Here is a 15801-nt window from a genome sequence, read left to right on the forward strand (position 1 = left end):
GCTCCGTATCCATTACCATTGCCATTGCTAGTGAACAACTGCAAAGACAGAATGATCAGAAAAACTGTGATGAAGGGGAAATGTCCTAGTGAGAAGATGGGTGACTGGTGAACTGTCACCTGCTGTTGGTGCTTTTTAATCAAGAAACTACTGGAATAAGGATTTAAAAACCTCTACAAACAGAACTGAGAATTGGCATGAAGAAGTAGCTACTGAAAATGTTTATTTGGAAACTGCAAAAAGCTAGTGGGAAGCCTTACCGTATGTGATGAGATTAAAACATGCTCATACTGAAAGCTTTAATAAAGGATATACACGTGTATGCTCACAAGTTGTTATCACTAACTGATGTTTTGATACCGGGTTGAACTGTTAGGATGGCGAGGGGTTAAGTGTATGAAAATGAAATGTATCCTTTCATATGCACCTGCTGTTTTCTTTGAAACTAATGTAAGCGTTCCGGGTGTGTTAATGAACATCTGATCGAACGCTCCCCTGACCCCTGTGGAACTGCTCCTCTTCCTTTTCTTCCTGAACTCCTAAACTCTTAGGTCTAGCTTCAGCAGCTGCCCCAGTAACACTGCTCTAATCCAATCATTACCAGTATCCACACACCCACCTGCTCACTGGTCTTCTGGAACTGATCCTACTCTGGCCTTCCAAACACCCACCGACCTCCTCCGCCCTCAAACACCTCCTCCTCCTTGCCCGGGCCTACTGTACATACTTTGGGGTAAATGTCACTCCTTAACGCCAACACCTCCCATACCTCCGATCCCAGTTCCTGCCATTCCTAGAAACCGAAGTAAGCGTCAATAACTGATTCACTTCCTGTGCTTACATCAACACTGGACCATCAACTATCATTTAGGCACGCCAGCTCGTTTGCATCAATGAGATTGTTCCCTTTCCTCTGTCACATCCCTCCAACCTCGCCAGTGACGCTCCCAGCACGCCACATTCCTATTTCAGTACCTTTACCTAGTGTTTTGAAAGAGGTCCTTGCTTCATAGAGATGACCCCTTCCACCACCAACCCCCTTTTCATTCGCCTACGCATATGAAACTGTTTTTTCTCACCTACTTCGCCCCCACTTCCTGTTCTCACAGCACTTTGATTGAATACAAACCTGATACTTTCCATGCTCATGCCCTCTCTCATATGGCGCACATTTTCTTGCCAGATTAAACATCTTAAAGGTTTCGGGGCATAGGGCCTCCTACCAATACTCAAATCCTATGCTTAATTTGTTTGTCAATGCCCTGTCCTCATACTAGAACAATATAGACTGGCCTGTATGGAGGAGTGGAGTAGGTCTGTATGGAGGAGTGGGCCAAAATCCCTGCTGCAGTGTGTGCAAACCTGGTCAAGAACGACAGGAAACGTATGATCTCTGTAATTGTAAACAAAGGTTTCTGTACCAAATATTAATTTCTGCTTTTCTGATGTATCAAATACTTATGTCATGCAATAAAATGCCAATAAATTACTTAAAAATCATACAATGTGATGTCTGGATTTTTGTTTTAGATTCTGTCACTCACAGTTGAAGAGTACCTATGATAAAAATTACAGACTTCTACATGCTTTGTAAGTGGGAAAACTTTGATTATGTAAGTGTTGACTTTGATTATGTTCGCTGAAAAATGATAGATCTTGCAAACATTTGTCAGTAGATTACTTGATGTCTATAAGCATGTAGCCAAGTGATGTAGTTGTCAAATGAGTGACAAGTGGTTTTGATCAATTATAATATAGTTTTTGGGCATGCCTAAATGCTGGACAGCTAGGGCATATGTGGACTTTGGTTGTGTTTGGTGAAAATAGAATAATTAGAATAATTTTGCCACATTCTCAGTGACTAGATGAACAACACAGGAATGACAAAATATCACACCATTTCATGCAACTACTTATTAAGTGAAAGCCAATTGTCATGTTTTAGAGGCTTTGGCGAGTGGTGAGTTTCAAAGGGTGATGATAACGGTCTCCAAAGGGAAAATCTGAGTTGAGCATTCAGCAGGTATATAAAGTCACCACCCCCGTTCACCTTTTGTTGCCTTTCCAACTGAATTGAAAACACAAAATCACACTTTTTATGGCTTTAAATCCACACAGTAACCCACAATGAAAAAGAAAATATATAAAAACTAAAAATTTAAACAGTAAAATACCCTGTTTGGATAAGTGAACACCGCCCTGAGTTAATACCTAGATTAACCACTTTTTGATTGAATTACAGCCATGAGTTTCTCTGAATACGCACTGTTAACTTTGCACACCTAGACTATTTTTCATTGCTGAATAGTTCAAACTTAGTCAAATTGCATGGTGACTGCTTATGGACTGCACTCTTCAAGTAATTCCGCAGATCCTTGATGGGATTTTGGTCAGCGCTCTGCCTAAGCCACTCAAGGACATTCACTTTATTGTCCTTCAGCCACTGCACTGTTGCTTTGGCGGTGTGCCAATGTTGAAACGTGAACCATCTTCCCATTTTCAAATTCCTGGCAGAGGGCTGCAAGAATCTGTCAATATTTGGAACTGTCCATTTTCCCTTCTATCCTGACAAGCGCACCAGTCCCTACTGAAGAGAAACACCATGCCATGCTTCACTGTAGGCATGGTGTTCTTAGCATCTTTGACTTCTTAAATATCATCCTGACTGTGCTCCAAGGGATAGAAAAAACCTTTGAAATGTTTTTATATCCATTCCCTCAGATGTGATTTTCCACAACTTAATCTCAAAAATCTTTCAGAAGTATATTTCGAATCGCACTACTAATCAGTGGAGTCCACTATGACCAACTGCTTTTATTCTGAACAAAATCACTGCAATTAGCTTGATTAATGATCTGGAAGGTGTTTGGTTATACCTCAGAAAGTTTGCAATTGTAAATCTAAGGGGAGTGGGGTGTTTACTAATCCAAAATGGGTATTTTTCTGTTTTAATTTGTAATTTTTTTTCTGATTTTTTTTTTTATTCACTTTGATATTGTGGGTTACTGCGTGTGTAAATAAAGCAAGAAGAAAAATGTCTTATTTGATGTGATTTCATATCGGGGTGGATTGCAACAAAAGGCTCTGGGGAACTACCAAAATGTTTGTAAGGGGGTGGTGACTTTCTATACAAAGTGTATAAAACCTTTTTTGAAAGGAAGTAGGGTTTCATGGAAATTGTGGTTGTGGGTTAGTTTAAAATGAAATATGAAGCTGTGCATTGTCAAACTTAACCAGTGATTATGGAGAGCACCTTTTGTTTCAGCATACATAGAATGGGATGTCTTTGGTTTATTTGGATGATTTGTGAGTAGATTTTATTTACATTTCAGTTATTGAATAACCAAATTGGTTTTAAAAACTCTAACTTAACCAAACAGTAATCTGTTGTCTCTTTCTACCCAAGTGTTCATTATCAAGACAAATCAATCAGTGAAATCTGAGTTTCAAGTGGTTCAGCTTGGAGATCATACCATTTTGCCCTGTGACATCTCTTACCATTACGACATAACGTGGTTGAAACACCAGCCTGACAAAACTCCTGTCATTGTGTTGATTACAAGTATAATCAATGGGAATATAATCAATCAGCAACAACACAATCATCGTTTCAAGGCAGAGATTTGGAACAGGTCACTGGCATTGAAAATCAGTACTCTCCAAGATGCAGACAGTGGATTTTATTTTTGCATGGGAAAGGTTGGGAAAACAATGACGGTTGGAAGAGGAACCTTACTTCATGGTAAGAGGACATTTTTGCTGATCAGAAATCTGATTGTGTTTAGATTTTCACAAATACCTCAAATATAATGTTCACTCTAAAATGTATATTGTCACCCAAAGTTAAATCTCACATGACAGCAAACAAATTTGACTTTAACATTGTAATTGTATATCCTTCAAAAGAGCATTGCTTCGTGTATCTTGTTTAATATTAATTCTCTTTTGAATCTTACAAGCCAATTTATCATTCAGAGTGTGTAAAATTTAAACATGACCTGTTTCAAAGGCAATTCATTATTATAATTATATTAATTATAATAACATAATTATATTTCAGTCTCTGGTCTTCAAACGCAAACTGATTCTTCTGCTACTCATGGACTAAGTAATTATGTATAGTACTACATACAAAACAAAATTACAATTGATAATACAATACTGTGTAAATCCTTACCTGTTCACCTTGCTAATCAATATAATCATATAGCAGCCTCAGGCCTTCATTTCACCCGGAATGAATCCTCTGCCACACATGGAGCAGGTTAAAACAAACATTTTATGTACAACAATATTATAGCTGTGTAATACTGTATGAAACAGTTCATAAAAATTACTAGCGTGGTATTAGCAGATAACTGCAAACATTAAGAACATCTCTCTGCTCATCTACCTTCCCTTTTTAGTGTCACATGTGATGTCTACTGGCACCTCGGGGCTCACCTTCATTCATCTGTATACAACCGCAGTTGGACTTGGTCTGATGGGAATGATACTAGCAGTTTTCATTGCTCATTACACGGCCAAAAAAAGAAACAGGACAATCTGACCAAAGAAGTGGCGCTGTGTGCTCTTATCTTACTCCGTGTTTTTCCGTGTCTGTTAACAGTAACCTACACTCACCTAAAGGATTATTAGGAACACCATACTAATACTGTGTTTGACCCCCTTTCGCTTTCAGAACTGCCTTAATTCTACGTGGCATTGATTCAACAAGGTGCTGAAAGCATTCTTTAGAAATGTTGGCCCATATTGATAGGATAGCATCTTGCAGTTGATGGAGATTTGTGGGATGCACATCCAGGGCACGAAGCTCCCGTTCCACCACATCCCAAAAATGCTCTATTGGGTTAAGATCTGGTGACTGTGGGGGTAATTTCAGTACAGTGAACTCATTGTCATGTTCAAGAAACCAATTTGAAATGATTCGAGCTTTGTGACACGGCCCATTCTCCTCTGACCTCTAGCATCAACAAGGCATTTTCGCCCACAGGACTGCCGCATACTGGATGTTTTTCCCTTTTCACACCATTCTTTGTAAACCCTAGAAATGGATGTGCGTGAAAATCTCAGTAACTGAGCAGATTGTGAAATACTCAGACCGGCCCGTCTGGCACCAACAACTATGCCACGCTCAAAATTGCTTAAATCACCTTTCTTTCCCATTCTGACATTCAGTTTGGAGTTCAGGAGATTGTCTTAACCAGGACTTCACCCCTAAATGCATTGAAGCAACTGCCATGTGATTGGTTCATTAGATAATTGCATTAATGAGAAATTGAACAGGTGTTCCTAATAAACCTTTATGTGAGTGTATAATCTCTGAAGAAACATGAAATCCATAGTACCTGTGTTTTGGATGATGTTTTCAGAATAAGAGTCTAAAACAGACAAGTGAACAGATCTACCTGTGCTCCAAATACAGATCTACCTGCGCATCTGGACTCCTAGTTGTCAAGTGCCCTTTGGTGCATTCATAATTATTATAATTTTGTACAGTTGTTGTTGTTGTTGTTCTAACTGGGTGTCTGCCTGTAAGTCACTGTGATGTCGTCCAGTTTCTTTACCCCCAACCTATCTGTTGGTTGCCTCTGCTGGTCTCTTAAGTGTGTCTGTTTGTCAGTCTGCCCTATACAGAGGCTAAACATTATTGGCTTCCAAACATGAATGGATTGAGAATTAGTGTAGTCATTAGTGTAGTGTGTGTATTTAGTTACTAAAAAATCTGACCACAGCAACTTTTAATTTTGCCTTTGCTAACACTTGGTTTATTCATCTACACATCATCTGTATTTGTTGTGCAAAGCAAAAAGAAGCATGAATATATCCAAATGCCAAAGTTACTAATTTGTTTTAGTGAAGAGTAATATTTTTTTTTATTATGTTAGGGTTAGGGTTAGGGTTATTATGTTTAATGCAACATTATGAATAAGCAACTTGATGCCTAGGAAAGTTTCAACTTGGCAACAACAAACCATCACACTGTTCATGCTGCCACTTAACATACCAACCTTGTTTGTTGTGGTTAGGGTGGTATATTAACAAAGTTATTCATTTTCAGAGAACATGCTGCTAGTTTCAGAGAACATGCTGTTATATCTAACAGGAAGTGAAAAGTTCCATAATGGTTTTGGTAAAAAAAAGTATAAATGGGGTCAGAATTGCACCATCAAGTCAGACTTCGAAGAGTTCCAGCCTGCAAATAATGTACTTTTTTCCGGAAAAAAACTAAAACATATTGAGTTAAACATTTGCATTTGTAGGTATGTTATTTTAGAGGACCTTTGTGTCTAAGGTCTTTATGTTAAGTCTCTCCAGGATATGCATTTTGCTCCCAGTAACCATGCCTTTAGCAACTCCCTGACAACCTCAGGGCTGTTCAGACTAGTGGTGCTTTTAAAGCAGGGCCTGACTCCTAACCGATATAACCGTTATATTTTAATATTATTCTTGTATTATGAAATGTACTTCCTTTGTAATGCAATACGTTATTGTACTTCATCAAATCTCAGAACGTTTATCCAACGGTCGCCTGCGTCAAGAAAACTGCGGTATTAATAACAACGGATTTTTCGTTCTGTTCGTCTGCTTCCCCCGGATTTTCCCTTGGATATGGCAGTTTATCAATCCGCATTTTTGTCCGTACTTGTGTTCTTGTGAACTCGTTTGACGTCATCTTTCATGGCCCAAATACGGTTCCAATCCAAAGAACGCAAGTTACCAAGAACCCCTAAAATGGACAAAGTGTCTCACCATAGACACAACTATCCCGGGTTTTTTAAATCTGAAAACGAGTAAGTTTGAATGAAAACGTATTCTCGAGGTTTTGTTACTATTATATATTCCTGATAGGAAACTTCTACTGTTGTTTTGAGAAGGCTAAGTTCAGCAATCCATTTTTGTTTATTGTTTATTAATTTTATTTATTAGTTTTTTCTTCTATGTTCATTTTAAAGAGTAACATTTCTCTAATTTCTGTTAATGCAAGGGTTTAAGAGACATGACAAAAAGAAAAAGTATTTTTTTTATTTTGTAAAGGGAAGAAGTCAAATATAATTTTTTTGCAGGAAACACATTCTAAGGTTGATGATGTTGTATTTTGGTCTAAACAATGGGGAGACGAAGCTTACTTTAGCCATGGCACTTCAAGGTCAGCAGGTGTCGCCATCCTCCTAAATAATTTCAAAGGTCATATTGTGTCCCGTATGGCAGATGAATTTGGTCATTGGCTGATTCTTATTATAAACATAGATGGTCTGAAATTCATCTTGGTCAACATTTATGGTTATAATATCAGTAGAGAAAACCGAAACCTACTTGAACAAATTGATTTACATTTAGACAATCTCAAATAAACACACTCAACTGATAACATCATCATTGGTGGAGACCTAAACCTAGTTCATGATGATTATTTTGATAAATACCCTTGCAGATACCTGCAAGTCATCCGAACACCATATTCACAAGCTTTTGCGAAAAAATTAGGTTTGGTTGATATTTGGAGACACTTAAATCCAGAAATATATAAATACTCCTAGTTTAGCTCAAGCCACAATTATAAATCCAGAATTGATCACTGGTTAATTCCGAATCATTTGCTTGTTTATAATATTAGCTCTGATATGTCTGCTGCACCACTAACAGATCATAGTGTTATTTTACTATAGATCAAACCCAATGACAACAATGTTCACTCACACATATACTGGAAGTTCAACTCCAGCCTGCTCAAAAATAATGACTACTGCCAAAAAATCAAATTATTAATTAAAGAATATGCCAATTCTGAGGTGCTAACAACTGCTTCCAAAAAGTGGGAATTCCTAAGATATAAAATACGCCAATTTACCATCTCATTCAGTAAAATAATTAAAAAGATAGTGGGAAAAAAAACTAGACATTATTAATCAGTTGAATATGTACTGCAATAGGCCAAACGCAACTGAGGATGATAGACAGATGATATTAAACCTCCAACCTAAACTAGATGACATTTATAGTTGTAAGGCCCATGGGGCCTTTGTGAGATCCAGAGCTAAATGGATAAAGGAGGGGAGGGGAAATTCAGCGTATTTCTGTGGTCTTGAAAAAAGAAGACAGGAAAAAAATAGCATCAGATCCCTGATGGTTGATGATAATGAAGTCACAGATGAAAAATTTATCTCTTCAGAAATCTGGAAATTCTATAGCCAGCTCTATAGCTCTAAATTTTCTAGCATGGACTGTCAGAATTTTTTTAAGGTCATAGCAAAACATATTCCAAAAATAGAGAATGGCCTTGAACAAACATGTGATAGTCAAATTACAATTACAGAACTTGATGCAGTAATTGGTCATCTTTCTCTTAACAAAGCCCCCGGGTCCGACGGTCTCACAGGTGATTTTTACAGACATTTTTGGGTAGATTTAAGAGACCTGCTGCTACAAGTCTTTACCGAAATATTTGAAACATGTGTGCTTCCACCAACAATGAGACATGAAGTTATCATCTCAATTCCAAAACCTGGGAAAGATCCCAGAATTATAGATAACAGAAGACTCATTACACTCAGAAATTCAGAAACTCCTAACTTACATCTTTGCTTCTCGTCTTCAAACAGGGATTTCAGATCTTATTGCAGATACACAATCAGGGTTCTTAAAAGGAAGATCAATCCATAACAATATAAGGTAGGTAATGGACATCATCGAGTATAGAAGCCAAATAGAGGATGATGGTTTCCTTCTTTTTCTATAAAGCATTCGACTCCGTGGAGCATCCATTTATTATTTCGGCGCTCAAACACTTGGATTTGGAATCAAATTTAGAGAATGGGTTGGTGGATTATACCGAGATATTAGTAGTTGTGTCCTATTACCTAGTGGTACCACCCCAAGCTCCCAGATTAATGTGGGTATTCCTCAAGGTTGCCCCATCTCACCATACCTGTTCATCTTAGCCACAGAAATGCTAGCAATCTATATTAAAAACTGCAATGATATTAAAAAACTTAATGTACTTGGCACAGACATAATAATTAGCCAACTAGCAGATGATACAACAATATTCTTAAAAGATAGATACCAAATTTCAACGACTATTGCCAAAATTAAAAAATTCTCAAAAGCCTCAGGTCTTAAAAAAGTGTGAATTGCTGGCTGTTCACGACACTTCACTGGAAAATATCTGTAATATCCCTATTAAATCAGAAATCAAATACCTGGGGATCTACCTCTCCAAAGACCAAAAACAGAGCCAGATTCTGAATGTAGAAAATAAAATTAAAGAATGCAAGTCAAGACTAAATATATGGCTACAGAGGGACATATGGTTAAAGACACAAAAGATGGAGGTCTAAAAGTTATTGATTTTGACTGCCTTAATGGAACCTTAAAAATAAATTGGTTAAAATCTTGGATCAAACACAGCAACTCCTTCTGGTATTGTATTCCAAATACCTTATTTAAGAACATTGGAGGATTAGAATTTCTTCTTAGAGTGGACTTTAGTGTTAACAATTTGCCTATATCGTTGTCAGAGTTTCACAAACAAAGACTCTTGTATTGGAAAATGTTATACGTGCATAATACTCTGGAACAAGATATATTTTGCACCGCCACAGGTCTCTGTTCTTTGAAGATTGGTATGGGAAAAACATATGGTCCATGGCCGACTTAATGGATACCACTGGACATTTATTTTAATTTTTAAAAATGTTGCATCAAACATAATTTCAAACCCTTAAAATCAGACTTTACTAAATTACATAGAGCACTACCCCAAGGTTTTGTTTCTCTAACAAGAAACATTTTGGAATATTATCCGATTCATCCACAATTAGCCCCACTATCAATTCAAGGAATCTCTGTTTTGGATAAAAAATGCACTAACCACTTTATTAGGAATTGTTTTATTGAATACCTTTACCCTAACAGCCAAAATAAAAATAACATCTTACAGAAATTTGATAAAGTTTCAATCACTAAACTAAGAACAATGTATCTAACACTCCCTAAAGTGAAAGAAACACATTTCAAAGTAATGAACAACATTTACCCCTCTAAAGAATTACTGAGACTTCGCTTTGTTATAGATGTTAATACATGTACATTCTGTGAAAATGATGTCGAAACTACGGACCATGTGTTTTTCTCATGTAATGTGATACAGACATTTTGGTGTGATATACATAAATGGATTAAGCAACAGATGTCTTCATTCCCAACCACAATTTCCTGTGACGACATAACATTCAGATTAGTGTTGCAAAATAAGGGTGATGAGCTCTGTTCTAATACAATTGTATGTCTAGCTAATTTTTTTATTCTCAAATGTAGAACTGTGAAATAATCTCCCAAATATATTCTCCCTAAACATAGACTGTAAAAAAAATGGACGATGCCTTTTCGCTCTTTTCCATTGGTGAAAACTGAAGCCGCCAGTGTCCCGATACGGCGCTGACATCTTGGACTTGCGCCTGCGCAGATAGCGATCTTGGGACCAGTTCTGCGCAGTAGTTATGCGCAGTAGCGAGCAGGAAGTAAAGCCGTAAAGCCGCGAAATCAACGGCCCCTCCCCTGTGCCCCGCCCTCACTCTCCCTCGCAGAATGCGCATACCGTAATCAATCGCAAGTCCAAGTACAGTACAACCTTTGCTTGTTAAACCTAGACGATATGTTATAGCCTAACTTACATCATGTTTAACCTTAATTTAGAATAGGCCTAATACAAAAATAATTGGTAACTTCTAGCTAACTATCACCTGCTAGCTATTAACATGGCTATTAACGAGGCTTGTTGTCTTTTAGCTAACGTTAGCTAGCCCATTAAATTTATTTACTAATTAAATAGCTTATAAATTTAACTTGTAAACCGAAAAAAATTCAAAGATCGATTGGGAATGCCAGATCGGTTAGCACAATGTACTGCAGAACAACCCATTATGTCCGTGTGAAATTATATCAATTATAGAAATTTAGAGATTAAATGTAAAGCTCCAATCTCCTCAGTCCTCCGAAGATCGCGAAAAAAGCCTGATGGCACTTCAGTGGCTCCTTGGCTCAGATAGCTGTTAATCACAGCTGTGAATCAGTCACACCACCGTTTTTAGAGCATTAAATAACTAACTAAAAACCAACTTATTTTAAAAACACACTCTTGAATTTACATTAGCGTGATACAAACTACAGTAAATGACAGAAACCAGCTTCGGAAAAAATATATTTGAAGGGTAATTTAATTGTTTAGTTGGTCTCGCGTCCCATTGAATAACATGGGGAGGGCGGGGTTTATGACCTATACTGGGACCACTCACCAGGGGGCGATTGAGCTTCACTTTTCAGGGCTTGTGCGGCACGCTTGGTCCTAAAGCACAAAAAAAATAAAATAATAATAAATAAAAGAACCCCTAAAATGCCCGGATGTGTACTTGTCCGCCTCTTTTATCGAGGATGAATGGGATGGTGACTTGTTCAGCGAGAACGCATCTGATATCCCAGAATTCATTTCAAGATGTCAGGAGAGCAGGAAAAATTAAACAACTGTAATAATTTGTAACTTTTCTTATTTCAGGTAAACTGTACCTGTAAATCAGCATCTGAAAAAATTTGACGAGAAATGGCCTTGGTAGTCACTGAATATTTGCTTATTTTATTTAAGAAACGGCTGTTTTAGAAATTTGCTCCGACTTTTCGATCAGCTAGGTAGCGTTATTCAGTGCAATGGAGAGGCTAGTTAATGTTAGCTAAGTTCAGTAATTACAGTACCGTTAGAAAGGGACAACTTTTTTAAGAATTACTGTAGATTCTCACATTTACAAATGTGGCAATAGTCTCCATACAATCTTCTGCCGTTCATCTTCACATTCATATTTTATTCAGGGACTCCTGAGGAGGTTACAGCCCTCATAGAGTGGAGGGGTTATTGCAATAGCCAAGTACACATGCATCTCAATCCAGATCATAGACTGTAAAAAAAAAAGATAGGCGCGTTCTCTGTCCTCGCGATCTTGCAAGAGCATTCTCGCAAGGACGCTTGGCAAGAACGTTCTTCTCAAGGGCACAAGTACGTTCTTAGCGTACTTGGAATTGATAAACAGCCAATGTTATGTTAAAAGTAATGTAGCGTAGGCTATTTAATTCCATCAGTTGCCCCTGAGCAATTTGCTATCAACCAACATCCCTAAGCAATGAACAAGCAGAACCGTATGTGAGATTCTGTGTTCAGTCTTTGTACAGCTCCCTGGTGGTCTAGTGGTTAGGATTCGGCGCTCTCACCGCCGCGGCCCGGGTTCGATTCCCGGTCAGGGAACTTCGTTTTTAAATTGCGTTGCTGATGTCTTTCCACAGTTTACGTATTTCGTAGCAACACAAGATTATAATAGTTCGGTCAGTGGTTTACTTTATTTCACGTTATCACAACTGAAAGTTATTTTATATCTATGGTCTATGATACTAAGTACAATTTCTAGGCCATCAAACACATTTATCAAACGTCACTCCTTTAAAGACATCTGTTCCTTTAAAGAGTTCTGATACATCAAAACATAGTTTACTTCAAATATTTCTTTCAATTTAGTTATGTACTGCCCAAAACCTTAGAGCCTTGAAGCAAGCCCAAGTGACTTGTAAAGCTTGAATCTATTTTCTTTCCCTAGACCTTGGCTGTCAGTTACTTTAAAAATAATAACTGTTAATCAAATTAAATATACATATAAATACTTATACTATGGAAATTGAATTGTTATTGCTTTTTTACTGGATAATTAAGATGTGCTTTGGCGGGTGTGTATCCCTCCCTGGTGGTCTAGTGGTTAGGATTCGGCGCTCTCACCGCCGCGGCCCGGGTTCGATTCCCGGTCAGGGAATGGTCTTTTTGAGTTGTGTTTGTGATGTTTTCTCAAGGGAGTCGTATTTCCTAGGAACATAAGATCATGGAGTTAGCCCATGGCCTGACTTTGTTTCACATGATATCGCAACTGAAAGTTCTTAACTATCTATGGTAGTATTTCTGGGCCATCAAACGCACATAAAACGTTGCTCCTTCAAAGACGTCTGTTTTTTTTAAAAGTTCAGATACATCAAAACATAGTTGGCTTCAAACGCTTCAAATATATTTTTTAATGTAGTAATGTACTCCCCAAAACTCTAGAGCCTTGAAGCAAGCCCCAGTAACTAGGAAAGTTTTAATCTATTTTTGTATTGGTTTTGATGCAGCTATAAAAACCATTTCCTTTTCACACAGTTACTTCGAAGAAAAGCAATATCACCCTTGGTCAAAACCATAGGTATTTCCTCCTTCATACATTCCTGGTTTTGATCATTGATCTGGTCTCTGATTGATTGTTAAAATCTTGGTTCCGGGTGGAGTGCACACATTTAATTGAAACCACTTAGTCAGATATTGTTTAGTTTGATACTGAAACATTTACATAAAGCTTTATTTACTACATTCTAAATTCTTTCTGCCCTTGCAGTTGAGACGCCAATTCTTTTTTTGTTACAGACACAATGTTAAAAAAAGTTGAAGATAAAATAACAACTGTTGACTACATGCATTTTAAAAATAGTTAAACATGAAATTAACATTAAATATTATTGATATACTATAATTCATATTACTGTATATACAATTTCATAAGTAATTATGTCATTTGATGTTGTGTGCTATACTCACAGTGTCCAATAGATGGCAATATCAGCTTTTTTTTATAGATATCAGTTCACTAAATTCCTTATCTGTAAATGACATACTCTAATGTCAAGCTCTAAGCCAGTGTTCACATTGGTAGAGGCTCTCGTCGCCACTGGGATGCCCTCCCTCCAATGCCTTTCGGGGGAAGAGTCACTGGCTTGTTGTTGACTCTCTGTTGCGCACTTGTGCAATTGGGCTGTACGCCGCTAGTAATACTCGGCCCTCATTCAGGGGGGTTGCGGTTGGTGGGTGTCACTTTGGTTGATGCCTGGCAATGTGGTTGGATTGATTTCCTGCCTGTTGGGCCCTGTCCAGGGCCTCCCCCGGGTAGGGCCACAGTGTCACCGGACCCCCCCGTCTCAGTTACAAGGTGTTACGCTGCTATATTATTGTGCTGGGGGATATGAGGGATGTACTACTTACTTTTCTCAGTTTCCTCCAGTTTTAAATTTTAGAAGGAGATGAGGTCCTGGTCCACACCTGCGGATTACCTGGTTTGGGGGGCCCATTGCTGTCCCTGTCCTTGTCCACCTGGTCATACTACTGACCTAGTCTAAAATCTAATAGACTCTGGATTTAGCCCAGATACATTTATTTATTATTCCAATTGGACTCTTAATATCTCACCCGGCACAGCCAGAAGAGGACTGGTCACCACTCTGAGCCTGGGTCCTCTCTAGGTTTCTTCCTAAAATTCGACCTTCTTAGGGAGTTTTTCCTAGCCACTGAAATTCAACACTACTGTTGTTTGCTCCTTGGGGTTTAAGGCCGGGTGTCTCTGTAAAGCACTTTGTGACAACTGCTGTTGTAAAAAGGGCTTTATAAATACATTTGATTGATTGATTGATTGATAGAGAAATATACAACATCACATTTTAATCACAAGTGTTAGCATCCATAACAGCAAATAAAGTAGATAAACAACAACACATCAAATTAATTTCAAGTGACATATACCAAGACTTTTGAAGTGGTGGGGGGGGGCTATTACAATATATAAAATGCATGTATTTTAGTTCATACAGTACTTTGTTAAATTATCTTATATTTTATTCTGTTACATACCTTTTTACAGATTTTGGTAGTTGTATTTTGTCAGTGTAGGCAACCATCTCTGCTTTCTACCATACTCCAAACAATAAAGATGATGTGTATCTACTTCCAAGTAATCCCCAATGAATCATGCCCCCTCCAACCTAGATGACTCCAGCCGTGCTCTTAACACAGCACAAGTGACCTTTTTAAAGATTAGGACACAGTCTGCACTAAAGAAATGTTTAATTTAGATCAACTAAAACCTTGTAATATATAGTAAATTATAGTACAACACATCAAACATTTCTAAAACCCTTTTTTCCTGGGTTTTATCTTTTTTATAAGATCCACTACCATATATATTTAATGTATTTATTTAATATATCTTTTCAACCTTCCTACCATACCCTGGCCTAAGTGCAGGTGGAACTACATCACACAGCCATCCATGTTAATTGCAATGCTAGGTGTCCGTCACTTAAAACATCCAAGTCGACAGATCAGATCCATTTATTTTACCTTTTTCCTGTGTTTTATTATTTCTTTCTTCTGATCATTGAACCAAGGTGTCTTATGAGGATCTTGATCGGGGCCGGACTAGTCCCAAAAATCAGCCTTGGCATTTTGGCCTAGACCGGCCCACCACAATCTATCACTCAACCCTGTCATGCTCACACAATCCCTCATTGGCTTGCCTGTCACATGCCTGCTCCTCTGCCTGGCATTGGCAATAGCTAGCCACTTCTCCTTTCAAGTTCCACAGTCACCTGTTGCTGCACAATCTCCGGTACTGTAGATAATGAAGCTACTGCAGCAAAAATATCAGTAATATTTGCACATGTGGCAGCATCTTCCTCTAGATTTTTACTGTATTTGGCCTGCAATTTCAACCCACCCCACTTTTGTTTGCCCATTTTCACTCCCTCATTCCATATGTTTTTAGCTCTGAGCCATGGCATCTGACACGAGAAACAGAGCAGAATGGGGGGCAAGGGTGGGGCCTATTAAGAGATGTGACTGGGCCAGCCCAGTGTCAGTAAAGAAAATTAACCAATGTGCCTCTGTCTTCATGGCTTGTTGTTGGCCAATTA

The 15801-nt window shown here is 38.0% G+C and overlaps 2 non-coding genes across 2 annotated transcripts; both read left to right on the forward strand.

Annotated features, from left to right (window-relative positions):
• Positions 1-12220: 12220 nt before the first annotated feature.
• trnae-cuc lies at positions 12221-12292 on the forward strand. The gene has a single exon. It is a non-coding gene; the product is annotated as a tRNA-Glu (tRNA).
• A 484-nt stretch (positions 12293-12776) lies between these two features.
• trnae-cuc lies at positions 12777-12848 on the forward strand. The gene has a single exon. It is a non-coding gene; the product is annotated as a tRNA-Glu (tRNA).
• The last annotated feature ends 2953 nt before the right edge of the window (positions 12849-15801 follow it).

The sequence above is a fragment of the Esox lucius genome, chromosome 25 (assembly GCF_011004845.1).
Source record: "Esox lucius isolate fEsoLuc1 chromosome 25, fEsoLuc1.pri, whole genome shotgun sequence".
Classification (NCBI taxonomy): Eukaryota; Metazoa; Chordata; class Actinopteri; order Esociformes; family Esocidae; genus Esox; species Esox lucius.